Raw genomic sequence first — 14,195 nt, forward strand, 5'->3', positions numbered from 1 at the left:
GACCAACAAACGAGATACAACAAGACCTCGTACGCGCTGCTGGTAAAACACCTCCGCCAGGGGAAAGCTCTCCGGGCTCCCCCGCACCGCGCGGCCGTCCCGGCGCCTGCGTTAGCGTCAAACGATTCTGGCGTAAGCGCGGGGCTGAGCTGGGTTCAGGCGAGGCCACGCGCCGCCTCTGCCCTTCTCCCGCTCTTCCGTCCCACACACGGCTGCTGCGGTGACGCCACACAAACCTTCCTCCTTTCCATCTCCCTCCCACCTGTCCTTGACAGCAAAGGGGACGCAGAAGGGCGGCGCATCCCCCCACGTCCTGCCAAGGCGCTTTGGGTATAAAAAAGGAGAAGGGCTTCTGTCTGTTCGCTTTCCGGTGGACTCAGAAAAGTCCGTCTGTGCCCTCGCCTGGAGTCGTGAAACGCGGAACTGGGGCCTCCAGGCTTCAGCCTCTGGGTCCTGTGAACCCACCGGCCTCCGCGTCGGCGCCCCGGCCCCCCGCAGCCTCGGGGCATGGATGGGAACAGCAGCCTGCTTTGGGATGTGGCACTTCAGAAAAAACTACTCGAAGGCAAATATAGTGTGTGCCTGGGTTTTTCAATTTAATTTAATAAATTATCTTGGCTCCAGTAATTATTTATTTGAAATAGGAATTTGCTGAGAGGCCCCAAGTCCTTTTAATACCACATTAATAATGTAACCACGGATTACTGATACAATTCTAAAGCAAGTTAAAAAACTGCATCACTTATTCCACCCAGGTCTTGAAGCCGTTCTTGCCCTGAATGTGCAATTGCTCCGGTCGGGAACACCCACCCTCGGCACCACTGAAGGGCGCAGCAGAAGCTTTATCCCGTAGTTAAAACAAAGAAAATAACCTCGATGCCCCCAAAATGAGCAGCAGAGAGACCCCAGGGCCCTTCCCACAGCAGGCAGGGTGCAGGCAGCGCCTCGAGCTGCGCTATTGCCAGCAGAGGAGCGTTACGGGTAAATAACCCGCTTTGTTTGGGAATATTTTGTGCTTCCCTTTCCAGCGAGAAACCAACGTTTCTCCCTACGCTCTATCAAGTTTGAATTGTTTATATCTGGCAAACCCCCCATCCAGCCTGGCTGCGCCCCTGGGGATGACGTCCCCTCCCTCTGCCCAGGGGCTGCTGCAAACGGTCCCTGCTGCTGCCGCAGGGCACGTGCAAAGGGGAGGCCACGAGAGGCTCTTCGGGAGCTGCTGTGGCAGCGGAGAGGACACGGGTTGGTACTGGCTGGGCAGCCCAAGCCCTCAGACCAAGGGGGAGCCGCAGCAGCCCTGATCAGACGGGAAAATGTTTTGACTACAAGTCACAAATAGCACTTGTGCAATTTCCCTCCCATTCCCCTGGCTCAACATGCCCCTGGGCTCCCAATCCATCTCATCAACTCTTTTATTTGCTTCTGCACTTAGAACAAATCTTTTATGCATGTTTATACAACACTTTTTGATGACCCGGTCTGCCACTGGATTTCCAAAGTAAACGAAATGCGGCACGGTGGTCACGTACCAGGGTGAAAGCCATTTAACGCCCGCGTAAACCCACCTCCTTGGACAGAAAGCGGCACAAAGATAGTGAACAGCACCTTAAAACCCGTTTACTGCACAAGGGGAGGTTGTTGTCTGGCAGAACAAGAGTCCCTGCAGCTCCAGCAGCACTTTTCCACATGGAAGCTCCATTCCAGACACGAGGCAGTCGAGCTTCCCACAGTGACAGAGCACAACCAGTTACCTGTCCGTCCGTCTTTCCTCTGCCCTGCGCCTCTCACTCCATCCATCTACCCGCACTGTACTATTTGGGTGTGAACCATGGAAATCGGGGAAATTACACCGAAACGAAGCGAGAACCAGCCCCTCGGCCTTCTCGCTTTGGCCTGGCCTCAGAGCGGCCGGTGCAGATTCCCCCTTTCCCCAGAGAAACCCCCGTGCCCTTCCCGCCCTGTTCCCAAGCGGAGCCGCTGGCTCTGCCACATCTCCAGGGAGCGGCTCCCCCCTGCAGCCCCCACCCAGCAGGGGCACGACAACCCCCCAGCAACCCCCGGGGCCGCTGGGCAGAGCTGCGCGGGGATGGGGGGGCTGCCACGGGCGCCCAGCCCGGGCACCGCTGCCACCGGCCATGGGAGCTGGCAGGGAGCAGCTCTGCAGGCTCAAGGTCAGCTGCAGACAGCCTGGAATAGAAAACCTTCAGACATGTCTTTTTTTCGTCTTTTTTTTTTTCTCCTGCTGCTGTTGATGATACCCTTTTACTGGAATAACTCACTGATGCTGACAGATAAGCTTTTAGGATAGTGAAATCTCCATGACACTTTAAGTGCCCTAAATGACAAAACAAGGACGTGCAAAATTACCCCGCGAGTACTCCATAAAACACAACTTGTCAGAAACTTGCATGCCGCTTCAGCCGCCCGGGCCCCGGCGAGGACGGACCACCCCCACCCCTCCCAGGGACCGTCCTTGCACAGAAAGCAGAATTGTGTGGGAAGGGAGAGGAAAAGGACAAAACACGGGTCGTGGTGAGGAAGAGCTTCCCGGGTGATGGGGACCCATCGTTTACGGCGGACAGGGCCGCCTCTCCCCACCGCCTCCGAGTGATGGATGAGAGACAAATGGCTGTAAATTGCCGGGTGCCGGAGTGAGGGTTTATCCGTTGAGCTGAAGGAGCCTCGAAGAGCGGGCTCGGTGCGGCGAGCGGGGCAGAGACTGCCAGTCAAGTGCCAAGTGACACGGGGAGGGAGAGATGACAGCGCGAGATCCACTCCCCAGCACAAGCGGGGACAGGGAAGAAACGGGCACGATTACCCAGACGGGATAATGGGTGCGATAGAGCCTGATGGAGGAAGTATTTTGAAAAAGAAAACAATTAGCTGGTGAGCTAAGCGGCCCCCAATTCCCCCCCCAGCACTCTGCACGAGAGGGAAGGTGACTCTGAAGGGCCAGGAGTGAACAACTAATTTATGTGAAAACCCTTTGGCTGCCCTAAGACAAGTTCACAGGGAAACGCCCTTTCCCGGGCAGTGGGGGGACAACCCCACACCGGGGCGGGTTCCCCAGGCCCTGCTGTGCCAGTGCTCGCCCCCGGCCTTTTCCTCCCGTCCCCCGGGTGCGCCCGAGCCCCCCACGGCACCACGAACGTCCGTGATGCTTCACCGGTGGCATCGCACGAGAAAGTAATTAAGCAACGCAGGTGACGAAGGGCAAGGCTGAGACGAAGGAGCACCCCTCCGGCAGAGCCCGGGGACCCCCACCGGGCCCGGGGACCCCCCACCCCACGGCGGCTGCAGTTGCGGGCGCCCCGCCGGGGGGGGAGCTCCGAGACCGGCGGAGAGGCCCGGCCCCGCGCCCTGGCCTGCGCCCTGCCAGCACCCTCCTTCCTCCGCCTTTCTGTGGCCAGAGCGTTTGTATCCCCCCTAAAACGCAATCGGGATGCGACGGAGGACGATGCTTTGGGCGGGCGGTCCCCGACCCCTGCTCGCACTTGGAAGGACGCAGTGGAAGGTTTTCTGCTCCTTTCATAGGGCTTGGTTTGCGTTTTATCGCAGGAGTTAGTTTTATTTGCTTGATAAAGTAATACCGCTGGAACAGCAAACAAATAGACAAAGGAAAACCCCTGGTCCTCCTCCTCAATCCACAATTTCAGCGCAGGAGGAAGCTCCCTGCTTGCGGATCCTCTCCCAGGGGATGCGAGAGCCGTGCCCAGGCCGAGGACACCGCTCAGGCGCCCGGCACATGCAGCACCCCAGGGTGCACCCCAGGGCTGGCCACAGCACAGTGAGAGAAAACTCACCGGGCACTTGGAACAACGTCACCCGCTGAGGCACCACGCGACACGGCTACGACGCCGTTTTCCTCCAAAGCCAATATTTGCAGAGTGAAGTGACTGACAGATAAAGGAGAGGGAACAACAAACGACATTGTCTGTGCAAATCAGGCTGCAAGAAGCAGAGTTATTCTGTGTAATCCGGTGTAATGTTTAACTGATTTAAAAGGAAAATCATTCCTCTGTGCAACCGCATTTTGAAATAAACATGCGGCCCGTGGGAAGGCGCAACCGGAGAAGTCGCCCTGCAACGTCCCCTGGCCACCGGGCGCTCCCGCACGGGGCCAACTCCACGCGCTGCACTGGAATAAAAAGGACGTGTGCTCCCGACACAGGCAGACAAGACCGGAGGGAGGATCGCACTCTCCAAACTTTGTAGAAGGGAAATGAAGCGCAGAGAGATGAAGTGACCTGCTTAAGGTCGCTTGGGGAATTTGTAGCAGAGCCAAGAACTGAGCTGAGATCTCCAGGGTCCTCATGTGCTTCTTCCACCGCAAGATATTCCTTCCTCTTTCTCTCTAGATAGGCGAGTTAAAAATAAAACCGCGTTTAATTTCCCTTTGGCAGCAACATGACTTCGGCGCAGAAGTTTAGTCTGTGAACTGCCGGGACTGCAGCATCACCAGGCTGCTGCCCGTTTTGCTGCAGGGCTGCCGTGCTCGGCGTGTTTTAGGGAATGTGTGTGTGTGTGTGTGTGTGTGTGTATTTGTGGGCATATATTAATCAGGTTACGTGGCACTTTCCTCCCCATAATTAAAGCTGAACCTCTTCATAGGCCCCTTTGAAGCAAATCTCAGTCGGTTCAGAGAAATTTTTCATCGCCAGCCAGCGCGCCGTGGCGCCTGTTCGCATTGTTCCCTTCAGTCAGAATAAAACTCCTTCTGATAAGGACGGAGAAAAAGGCTTCTGGTTCCTGGCACCGTCACACACGCCCAGCCTGCACACACCCGGCTGCCAGCCTCCTCGCGACGCAGCGGGGAGAGCGAGGCGATGAAGGCTTGGGCTGCTGGGTGCCACCGTGCCGCGCGCCGGACAGGAGCTCCCTTTGGGGACAGCGTGCGGCCAATTGTGACTTCACGCTGGCGCTGTTTGCTGGGGAAACAATGGGCTGCAGTCGCTGTGGGCCCAATTAATCTGTGACACGCATGGGTAGGTGCGTGTTCCGTGCACCACGGGCCCACGTGGGCTGAGTTCTCGCACACAAATCCCCGGTGAGGGCTCTGGTTTGGGCTGTGCCCGCGCTCCTCGTGGACGGGCGCTGCCGGACGCCGGCCCGCTGGCGGGGCGGGTGCCACACCTGGGTTTTGGAGGGGAAGCGTCTGTGAGACCCCGCAGCGAGGCCTCGCCAGCGTCCAGGGGGCTGCGGAGCAGCTGGCGGGAGGCTCCCCGGCCGCGCCTGCTGCCAGCTCTGACAGCCCGTATCCGCTCCGCGGCCCCAGGAGCTTCCCAACCTGTTGTGTCCTTCTGTTTTCTCTCATCTTCCCACTCACACCTCTGGGGCAGGAGCTGCCTTTTCACGGGAGGTGGCCGTGCTGTAGGATTGTACCTGCCAGGCGTATCTGCAAGTGCCCCCCCGTGCTTCCCCGGCCTGAGCTTCGACGCTCAAGCCGCTGCCTGCGACCGCAGCCCCGCACAACCACCGCAGCCGTTCTGCAGCTGCAGGCGCCCGACGGCATCGCTGCTGTTGCTGCACTTGGTCTTGTGGTGTCTCCCAAACACTGAGAGCTGCGGAGCTGCGAGTGGAGGGAGAGGGAAGAAAAGCAGCTTTTTTTAGGGAGCATGGCGATGGAGCCAGGACACTGCTCAGAGCCCACGGGTTCCCCTTGGGCGGCTGTTTTAAGACGACACAGCTCCCGTGGTCAAAGGGAGGTATTAAAGGTCCATGTTATCTTTCCAGGTATAATCCCCTTGTTTCAGAACAGAACAAGAGTCTCCTGCAGGAATGAAGATTGTTTTGTCTCTGGCTTGCAAAGGGGAGGAGAAGACCTGGCTGCATCCCTGGACCGTGTAGGTGTCTGCACGAGCCTGGGACTCGTGGCATGTGGCAGCAGAGAAGGCAACCGTCCCACCTCCCCAGTTCCTGTGTGGTCAGCGGCAGATGCTTGGCGCTGTCACTCCTGCCTTCTCCCCCACCCCGGGCCCGTACCCGAGGTGGCAGCACAGTTTGGGAGGATATTTTTGGTCTGTAAGCCTCTGCAGAGGACAGGCTGCCCAGGTCCCAGAGGGACCCCAGGGCTCCCCAGGAGGTGACAGGCTGGGGAAGGCTCAGCAAGAGAAATGGCCACGCTTGTGCCATTTGTCTAAGGGACTGTTCATCCCAGAACGCGGTGATTTATCTCCCATGCTTTGTAAAATGAACGTATCATCTCTGACTTAGCTCTATCCTCCAGCACGGCACTGAACTGGCGCCTGGCGCCTCTCCTCCTCCCCGCTCTCCCTGCAGGGAGCTGGCCTGGGAACACCAGGACCGCACGTTTTTCCTCTGTGCACAGAGCCGCAGCTCGCCTCAGAGCACACGTGGAAAAGCTTTGGTGCTGCTCTCTGTGTTTCTCATCCCCCCTCATTCCACACACTGCGGAGCAGCCAAACCGAGCACGTACTGGCCAGGTCCCAACCGGGTCCCCCAGCACCTCCCCACATGCGCCCTTCCGACGCCAAAGCCACCCTCATGCTCCCAGCGAGGTGAGACCCCCCCGCCCCTGCCAGCTCGGCCCAGAAGCGGGTCATCGACAGTGTCCCACGGGAATTGAAACTCCCCGATGCAGTGCCTGGGCGGAAGGTACCTGCTGCCAAGCCAAGCCCACAGCTCTGCAGCCGTGGCCCCCGCAGAAACGCACTTCGCCTAGAATCCTATTCGCGCCTCGTGCTCACAAGAACCCACCCAGTCAGATATCACAGGCAGCTTTGAAAAGATCTGAGGAAGTTGTTAAATCATCAATAACACGAGTAGATAAACTGGGGCTAATTAAATCCCCCCCTCAGAACAAAAGGTTACCAGTAAAAAAAGATGAGGGGAAAGGTCTTTCTGTCACGAACGGCTTCACAGACCTGGCCAGGAGTTTAGCAGAGGCCCCGAGGTGAGCACGGGCCTGGGCGCAGGAGGGATGCTGCCCGGATGCTGCCCTGCCCTGCCGACATCCCCCGGCGCTCTCTGTGGCTCCGTCACCCATCGGCAAAGTGGGGCCGGCCGGGGGGGTCGGCCCTGCCCGGGATTCCCAACACAACGATGCAAATGCAGCTGAAATTTTCCACGCCCAGCTTGCCACGGCAACGGCAGAGCTGGAGCCAGCAGAAGAGCTCTCGGATGAGCCCGGACGAGGTCTTTCTAGAAAGTCAGCTCTCTCTAACGGATCCACTTTCATTTCAGGCAGCAAAAATGCAAACAATATGTTTTGGGACAATTATTTCCCTTTCCGGAGGGACAAAGTCACTTGGCCTGGGGTCTTCATCGTATCCTCTGCTGCGTGCTCTAATTGCCCCGAGATGCTCTACCTGGAGAGAGCCTTAATACATAATTATATACCATTAGCGATGAGAATAACATGACAACTGCTTTGGATAATCACGCAGAGCACAATTTCTGCCAGTCTCCTAGATACCGCAGGCACATAAGTACTGGTCTCATTTTGTAAAAGAGAGTATTTTGGAAGAATTATTTAAAGCCGGTAATAAAAACTGCGGACACACAATCCCAGTTTCACAGGGTTCAGATGGAAACCAAAGGGAAAATCCACCTCAAAGGCCAATCAACAGGCAGGAGTTTGTATTTTTTACTTTTTAAACCTAATTAAAAGCAGAGTTAACGTAGCAAAAAGGAAGCCAGCCTTCAGAAAATTTGCTTGTGCGCTCTCTGCCTGCAGATCGCGTGGATATCTGGTGTTGATTTAAAGACTTCAAGAAGCTGTGCTGCCATCCCTAGGTAAACTGTTCTCATGTTTTATGACCGTGCTGCTAAGAATTTGTCCCATATTTCTCGCCTGAATTTGTCCAACTTCCATTTCTAACCACTTGGCATAATTTTGCCTTTCCCTATTCCGCTCAAGAGCCATCTGCTGTCAGAGGCTCTGCGGCGAAGGGAAGCGCTCCCCCAGCCCATCCTCACAGCACACCTCGCCCGTTTTCTTCCCTTTTCCCAGCCATTTTTCAACACAGAGACTCAGGCGAGTCCAGACTTTTCCAGAGCTGGTTTTCCTCGCTTTCTGAAAACTTGACAATGTCACTGTGCAAACCCCACCGAATCGCAGCTGGGGACACGCCAAGATCTTTCTCCTAAAGCCACGGCTCTGCCTGAAAACGTCTTCCCTGGAGAAGCCCCATGGCAGCTTCCAGGGGCAGGACCCTCTTGCTCGTCCTCCCGACACCACCACCAGGCTTTAATCTGCCCCGACGGCAAGAGCAGTGGCTCGCACGATGCCACAAGCCATTTGAGCGCTGCCAGAAGGTTGGTCCCCTGCTCGCCACGGGTACAATGCCGGCGGTTGCTACGGGACCTTGCGGTCCTCGCTGGGCGATGCAGCTGGGTGCTGGGCTGCCCTGTGGCACGCGGCTGCGCAGGAACCAGCGGGCACCCAGCCGCGGGCTGCTGGTGTTCCCTCTGTGCCCCCTGCTCCTAACAGCCTCCGCACCATGGTCCAGCTGCCCCATGTGCGCTTCGGGGCCCCACCCGCTCTGTTGCGCTCCTCCAGCTCCTTCCCTTGGAAGCGTTTTTCAAGCTGAAGGATGGCACTGTCAGCCCGTCCCCGGTGAATAAAGCAAAGCCAACAGAAACCTTCAGAGGTGCTCCGAGTCCCAAGGACAAGGCTGGCTGCTGCCAAGGTCACAGGAGTGATGATATTCATCTTCATTCCTCACCATCACCCCACAGCCTCAGCCCGAGAGAACCCAGCCGCTTCCGGGCTGCACGTTTTTAAAGGATGAGGGAGCACAGGATGGTTCAAGAGGAGATTGCTTCATAAGACAATGGCTGAGCTGATAATGCCAGCTAAAGTCGGGCCACTGGGGACCTCTTACAATTTTAAGATCCAATCAACTTTAAAATATTACTGTCTTAGGCAGGCGGTGAGTCTGGGAATAGAAAACAAGCGATCCTGATTTATTTATGGGGGGGTGGGGGGAAGCATATTCTCCCTGTCCTCACCCCATATTGAAATATTAACGGTGTTTGTGTGCGTTGCTGTGTTAACATCACATTTCCAGAGCTCAATCTATAAAACCTCTGGTCCAAGCCCTCGACGCTGCGCTGCCAGCTGTGTGGGAGAAGCAGTCGGCAGAGCTGCGGAGGGTGGGGGCAGCGAGGCCACGCAGAAGCGCCTGGTCGTGTCGTGCTGAAATCCCCCGGACGGTGCCTGTGTGGTGGGACACTGTGAGACCGTGCGCAAGGCTCTTCGCATCGAGGCCGTGCGCTGTATCCACCTCTGTTACCGCTGCGGAAGCGCTTATATGACACATCATTATTTCGCTGTAGCCAGTAGCCACAGTGGGATGGCAGCGGCGATGACTGCATTATATATCTTATCATAAAAACAAAAGCAACGACTACAACAGATTCTTAATAAAAACGTGTCTCTCGCTGGTGTAGAGTGCGAGTTAAACACTGTGTAACATCAAGCAATTTGTAGCGCCTGCACATGCTATCATGCAAACGTCCCCAAAGTGCCCCATGAAAAAGTCAATAACATCAATAAAATCAACAACAAATAAAAAGCAACCTGGCTCGGCAGCAAGCTCTATTCAAGGGGAAACATCTTGGCTGCCTTTTGCACAGGCTTAGCGCGAGCAGCCTCCCCACATGCTGGGGAGGACGGGCGCCCTCCTCCCCAAGAAGCGCGTGGCGACAACAATTAGCGACCGAGGGCAGGCAAAGCAGCACTGCCCCACGCCCTCACCCCGTGCCCTCGCCCTGCGCCCTGCCCGCCTGCCGATGGCCAGCAGCTCGCCATCCCCCTGGGGCTGCCTGTCCTCGTGGGACACGGCATGTCCCCAGCACCACCAAGGGCACTGAGTCAGCCCAGTGGCCTCTGGAAACTACCGCGATATGGGCAGCGGGTGAGAGCTGTCCTTGAGATCTACTGCTTTTGGCTGGGGTTTAAAGAACATCTCCTTAAACTCTTACTCGCTTCTGCTCGGTCTGACACTGCCCTCAGCTCTTCCCACCTGCCAGGACCCGAGTGCTCCAAGTTATGCCGCTTCTTTCATTATATGCCCATTCATCCATCCCCGAGATTCAAATTCATCCTCCTTTATGAAGAATTAACTTGTTGGAGCTGATTTATGAAGACTGGCAGGCACCTGTGCTGAAGCAGTGCTCTAACACGTTCATCATGAAGTCCTGTAGTTATTCCTAAAAGAGCTCATGTTAATGCCTCACATTAAAATTCATATTTTATTTCTACATAACTAGATGTCTCTCTGCAAACTTTAAGATATGCCCTTCAGAACCTGGATTTTTTTTTTTTTTCGATCCGGGATTGGAGCTCTGAGGGTGACCATTTCCCATAAACAAGGGGTGGCGTTGGCACAGGGTGGCAGGTCGTGTGTTCGCTGTGCGGTAGATGCTTCGGGCCTGACTGACAGCTACCACTTGTCAAATTACATCCTCCGTCAAACGTGACTCACTTTTTTTAATGCAGGTAAGAGAACCATTTTCCTTAAGAATAGAACCTTTTCTGATTCTCCTTTTGCTAACAGGAGCCAGATTGCACCAAAAAAACAGAGGTTTTAGCTTTGCATTCTTCCAGGAGACTTTTCAGTGTGGAGGGGCAAATGGAGCCCGAGCGTGCACGGGAGGAGCAGCTCCATGGGAGCCTTTTGTGTGAACCAGCTTGTGAAGGAGGCCATGGGCACAAAAGCAGAGTTATGGCAGGGCGCAAAGTCCCAAATAGTTTGGTGGGAACATTTTTTCCTCTTTCAGTCCACAAATATTTCAATCCCCAAAGTCCCCGGTAGAAACGAATCCGCTGGAACCCCTTGAATTTGGCACAAGTTCAGCGCAAAACTTAATTGGCCCATGTTCACTGGAGCTGGCCCAAGAGCCCAGCCCCATGTCCCCTGCTGCCACATTTCCCTGGGAATACCGGCCCCATGCCCCAGGGGTGCCCAGATGCTGTGTCTGCTCTGCGGAGGGTGCCGTGGGTGCCCGGCCCTGCCACAGAGACCTGCTCCATGTGCTCAGTGGAGTGGAGCAGCTCTGATGCCGTGGGGGACTGCCCGGGACCCCACAGCTGCCCGGGACCCCTGCTCGGCCCCGCTCATCACCCAGGACCCCCTGCAGAAGACTCCACCAGTCCCCACACCTGGGCTCTCCCCTTTTCGATGCCTTTCTCGCTCCTCCCCTACCCCCATATCTTTTCCAATTGAACATCTTTGTTCTCAAGCTGGGTCTTCGCAGCCTGCTTCCCACAGCGGGACAAACCCACCCGTGAGCAGCCACAAAATACAACAGAAAATCCCGAGGGAGCTGCGCAAGTACAGCTGGGGGTAGGAAACGGGGCCAGGACCCTCAGCATCGCTGGGCAAGCTCCGGCGGCACCTCTGCGGCGCTCCCCCTGCAGCAGAAAACCTCATCCCTTGTTATTATTTCTGTCAGGATCGGGCCACTTTGTTGGCAACCCCTGAGTGCAGGTAGCCCGGAGCGTGGAACCCTGGCAGGGCTCCGCACAGCGAGGCCGCTCCGAGCCCCCTCAGCGACGTGGCTGGAGCGCTCCTGCCCGCATCCCCGCCGGCTCGGTGTCGCGGGACGGGACGCGCCATGCACCACCCGCGCCACGGCCGCCAGCGCCACCGAGGACGGAGCAGCACTCGCTTATTTATTTGTTTTCGCGGGGCGGCACAGAAAATGACAGCTAATAAACTGCCTGCCGGTGACCTCCCCTCCCCGTGTCCTTTGAAGCGAAGTGAACCGCTGGCTTTGAACCCCTCTGTTTATTACGTGCAGCAAAGCTTATGCGCTTCTCTGGTGACATAAATTATAGAGCATTAGGAGAAAGAAAAGGAGGAAGATAATGGAAAATGCCCTCCCAACTAACTTTGCTAATTAAACCACCTCTGAAGCCTTCCCAAACATCCCTGTGTTATGACAATGTGAACAGCACATTCCAGTGAAACTATTAAATTTAGATTGTGCAGATAAAATTCAAATGAGGCCATTATTGCTCTGTAATAGTGCCTGAGCCACCGTGTCGCACCAGGCCCCAACAAGGCTTTATTCACAGCCCCAGGATGGACTTCTCTGGCCTCCCCCATCAATCCCTGGGAAAGCACTAACAAAGGACCCTCAAACTAGTTTTTCCAGTTATTGAGACTTTTAATTGCTTCAAGTAAATATCTGAAAGGACTGGCTGCTCAGAGGGTTGCTTACAGAAACCTCTCCTGGCCAGTACCCTCCGTTTACTTTCCAATACCCAGACGCCCAAGGGAACAACCCTTCTGGGTGTCTGGAATGAAGAGGGACCCCTCCCAGGCTCGGTCATTTGTCCTCCTGCCGCGCTCTCTCCAAGACACCCACACGCAGAGTAAACACATCCCCGGTGGATTTTCCCTCTGGGTTAGACTGGATGGCAGCAAATCTCCAGGCTGTGACATTACAGCCCGCAAAACAGGAATTGATTGTCGTAACAAGAATAATTGTCATTGTGGAGGTTCACGCGCTTCCACAATTAAGTTATGAAACGCCACGAGGATTAGGTGGACTTTGCAAGAGCTGCTCTTTTCATGGAGCGTTTTTTTATTGTCTTTAGCTGAAATAACCTTTCAGAAACCGGGAGCAGCATCCTCCCCCTCAACCCTCCAGTCACTTCTGTCTTCCGCTGAACATTGATTTTTGCAATACTCCTCATTTTTCCTGTGCTAGAAATGAACCTGACTGTATGTTTCTGCAGAGATGGTAAGAAAAGAGACAGCAAAGGTAGAGACGTCTGCATGTCCCCGAGGTCAAGCTTGCCCAGCTTTTGGGAGTCCTTAGAAGAGGCTTCAAGCTGCAGTAGCTCAAGCACTTGAAATTCAAGACACTAATAGCTGAAAAAAAACCAGGCTACACAGTTACCTTCTAAATACTGAAGGAGAATATGGAAGCCTCCGTGCGGAGGAGCACACTGTCTGAAGGGACCCGCGGCGGGATGACAAATGAGCGGTTCTTCCCCGGGGAGGGATGGGGTTAGATCGGGGGGAAGAGACGCAGCCAGCCCCTGGCTGCTGCAGGCCCAGCACAGCCGGCACCCCTCAGCCCTGGCACCTCCAACACCTCCTCCAAGCCGCAGCAAAGGCCGGCCCAGGCATCACAGAGCAAACCTGGTTCCTCCGGAATGCTCCGGGGACGATAACCGATGTCACCTCCACAGCTATTCGCGTTTTAAAGGAACTGCGAGAACTTTTCCCCGATTCCCTGTGGTCTCTGCGTGGGGTCTTTGGGAAGGCTCCCTCTCCGGTTTGCAGGAAGAAGATGCTTTTGTTGCTAACTAAAACGCACTGTCAAACCTGCAATTAGCTCTGATGTTATTTCTGCAGAGCAGATCTCACCTCCAAGAGGTAACCCAGGACCACCTGAGACATCAGTGCCACGGCTAGAAGCAGAGGAGCTGAGCCCCTCCGCGCTCCGTCTCCTGGCACTCATTAGGGGAACCCCGTCGGCAGAGAAGCCCTTTGACCCTCACCCTCATCTGCTCCCTGCAGAGGAGGGATGCCAGGAAGGGGAGAATGGTCCTCACAGAGCAGCCACGTCGATCTGGTGCTGAGCACCGGGGAGCACCTTCACAGGGGCCATTGCTGACCTGAAAGCGACTCCCCCACTGCCACAGTCATTCCCGCGGGATGTTTGTTGGGGGCTCAGAGTCCCCAGCTGCGTGACTTGGCCCTGTAAATGTGGGTTAGGGCCCTCCTTGGGCTGGGAGGGAGCGGGCAGCTGCAGCCCCCAGATCCCCACACACGTGTGATCTACGGAGCACCAGACAAAGGCGATGGTTTGCAGCATCCCCCGACGAGCGACCGCCCCACGCAGAGGAAGCCTGGCCAGGCGGAACGCTGCCCACCAGCGAGGCCCCTCAGGTGACCTATTCCCCCAAAAGCAGATAAGCACCGTACAGCAGTGTTCTATCACCCCGGGGACACAGCCCCCGAGCGCCGTGCTCCCTGCTAAACGCCGCTCTCAGATCATCCCCCCGAGATAAATGGTGCCACACAGATTAATTCCCCTCTGAGCACAGCGCTGCACATTCATCTTCTCCCCTGAGATACATCATCTGCAAAGCAGAATGTCCCAGGTAAGGCAGCTGCAGCCCTTTCACACCATCCCCCTAGGACATACAGACCCATAAAGGGAGTTTCTCTGCTGCCTTTATTACAAAAAGACCCTGCTGATGCCAGTGG

Source organism: Strix aluco, chromosome 23, assembly GCF_031877795.1.
Source record: "Strix aluco isolate bStrAlu1 chromosome 23, bStrAlu1.hap1, whole genome shotgun sequence".
Classification (NCBI taxonomy): domain Eukaryota; kingdom Metazoa; phylum Chordata; class Aves; order Strigiformes; family Strigidae; genus Strix; species Strix aluco.